Source organism: Sinocyclocheilus anshuiensis, unplaced genomic scaffold (genome assembly GCF_001515605.1).
Source record: "Sinocyclocheilus anshuiensis isolate Anshui unplaced genomic scaffold, SAMN03320099.WGS_v1.1 scaffold2088, whole genome shotgun sequence".
Lineage (NCBI taxonomy): Eukaryota > Metazoa > Chordata > Actinopteri > Cypriniformes > Cyprinidae > Sinocyclocheilus > Sinocyclocheilus anshuiensis.
Window position 1 is genome coordinate 260639 of NW_015542460.1, and position 2447 is coordinate 263085.

The 2447-nt window shown below is 41.7% G+C and overlaps 1 pseudogene; it reads right to left on the reverse strand.

Annotated features, from left to right (window-relative positions):
* Positions 1-907: 907 nt before the first annotated feature.
* Positions 908-2270, reverse strand: LOC107693778 (zinc finger BED domain-containing protein 4-like; annotated as a pseudogene).
* Between the last annotated feature and the right edge of the window lie 177 nt (positions 2271-2447).

The following is a 2447-nucleotide window of genomic DNA, read 5'->3' on the forward strand; positions in this document are numbered from 1 at the left end:
TTTAAATTTAGTACATTATATATATTAAATTTTATATTAATGTTGGAGCTTTCATAATTTTATATTTAGATGATAGGAATGTCTCAAACAGTACATAAACGTGTTTTAATCAAAAAATATTTCACATAAGCAGTGCCTATATATAAGCATCAAAAATCAAACAATTTTAGGAACTTGTTTCCTTTTTTTAATTAGTCAACGCTTTTGTACAATGAAAGGTTTAGTTTTATATATATACTGTATGTATGTATATATATATATTAGAGCCCGACCGATATGGGTTTTTTGGGGGCCGATGCCGATACCGATATTAGGCAGGGGAAATTTTATGTTATAGCACATTACCAGTCAAAAGTTTGGACACTTTCCCATTCATGTGTCCAAACTTTTGACTGGTACTGTTACTGTATATAGAATACAGTATATACATAAACATAATAGATATACAACAACACATTTTTTGCAATGATCACTCAATTGTGGTGATCAAACACAAATATATGTAATGGAGGCAGGGTATTTAACAGTTTAACAATAAACTTTATTATCCAAAATGAGTATGACATCAGTGCACTAAACAGTAAACTTCACTTCACTTATTATAAATAACACAAATAGAACAATATATATATATATATATATATAAACTTGAATTAAGAAAATAAACAAGGTAACTATGTAGGGCAAGCAAGCTACTGCCAGTCCAACAGGGGCAGGTTTATGCAGGAAGCACAGCTTCAAATGTAAACATCTAAAATTAATAAATAATAATAATTAAAAATAAACTTTAACTGCAAAGAATTTGGTTATGTGTTGTGTGGGGCAAGCCTATGTAAATGAACAATTGAATGAACATAATAAGACACTTTTTCTTTTTTTTCACAAGCCCCCTTCAGCCCTACAGTCCTTAATACTGCCAATTCAACAGGGGCGGGTTATAATGCAGAAAGCACAGCTTTTCTGCATTCTCTCCTTTGAGGGAGCTTCGCTTCTCTTCATAAATGTTGCCAATAGTGCTGAACACCCTCTCACTTGGCACAGAGGAGGGTAGACAGGATAGGTGTCTCCTGGCCTGGCCTGATAGTCCCTTGAACCGGCTACTATTGTGCTTCCACCACTCCAGTGGGTTGCCTTTTTTTCTGTCTATGACTGGCTCACTCATGTACCTCTCAAGCTCTTCCAAGGATCCCCTCAGGTTCCTGTGCATGATTGGTTGAAGTGAGCATGGTGTCATACAGACTGTCTAGAAGACTGTGGGCCTGGTCCTCCACTCTCTGTCTTTTGGGGTCTCCCCCATCACTGGCGCTTTCTGCTGGTGTTGGGTCTGGTGGAGTCTTCTCTGCCTCTTCCCTCAGCCAGGCTTTGGCTTGGGTTAGTGTCTCTGGCGACAAGGGCCACTCCTTGTAGTGTGGGTCGAGCAGGCATGCGAACACCACCTCTTTCGAATCTTTCACTAGTTTGGAAAACCTCTTATCCAGGCTCTCCAGCATAGTCTTTCTCAGAGTCTGAATTCCTTTACTGGTGGGTCCCTGTGACTCCAGGAGACACCTCAGCACTGCTACACATGGTAAAATGCAGGAGGCAGAGGAGTCTGCTTTGCTTATTTCCTGTGTTATCTCTTCCAGTGGTGTCAGGGTCTTTACCAGGTTGGCTGCCACATCCCACTCGTCCGCAGTTGGACAGGTGAAATGCCCATGGTCACTTGAATAGGCTATGATTGCTCTCTTTTGATCCAGCATCCTCAGGATCATGTGTAGTGTGGAGTTCCACCTGGTTGGCACAGCCTGGAGTATGGAATGCTGAAGAACACCAACCTCCTTCTGAATTACAGAGAGCCGTTGCTGTGCAATAACTGAGTGGTTAAAGTGTGTGGCTATTCTTTTTAGTTTGGCCAATATGTCCCCCACCACCCTCTGGGAGCTGAGGCCATCATTAATGACCAGTTGAAGTGTATGAGCACTGTAGCTCAGGTCAGGCATCTCTGAAAGTCTCATGCCTTTTACCATATTTGCGCCATTGTCCCTTAGCACTAGGAGGACACGCTGTGTGTTGATGTTCCATTCCTCAAGCATGGTCAGGAAGATCTGCCCAATGTATTCCTGTGTGGGACCCAGACATGGCCTTAACATTCAACACAGTTTACACTCTATTCCAGTTCTTGTCGATGAAATGAGTAGTCAAGCTCATGAGGGCTTCAGTAGAACCAGACCAACAGTCAGTGGTAAAGGCAACGCTGTTTCCTGCATTTTCCACAGAGAGAATACTTCTCACTTTTCAAAGGGTACCTGGGCTCTGCCTAGGCCAGTAATCTTTTTAAACCAGCACCCTCCACAATTGCATAAGGCAGGATATCAGTGGCGATCATTTCCATTATCAACTTGTCCAGCTCCTTTGATCTTCGATGTGTGGTCCACTTTGTGGTCTTATCAAACACTTGTTGGAGTGTG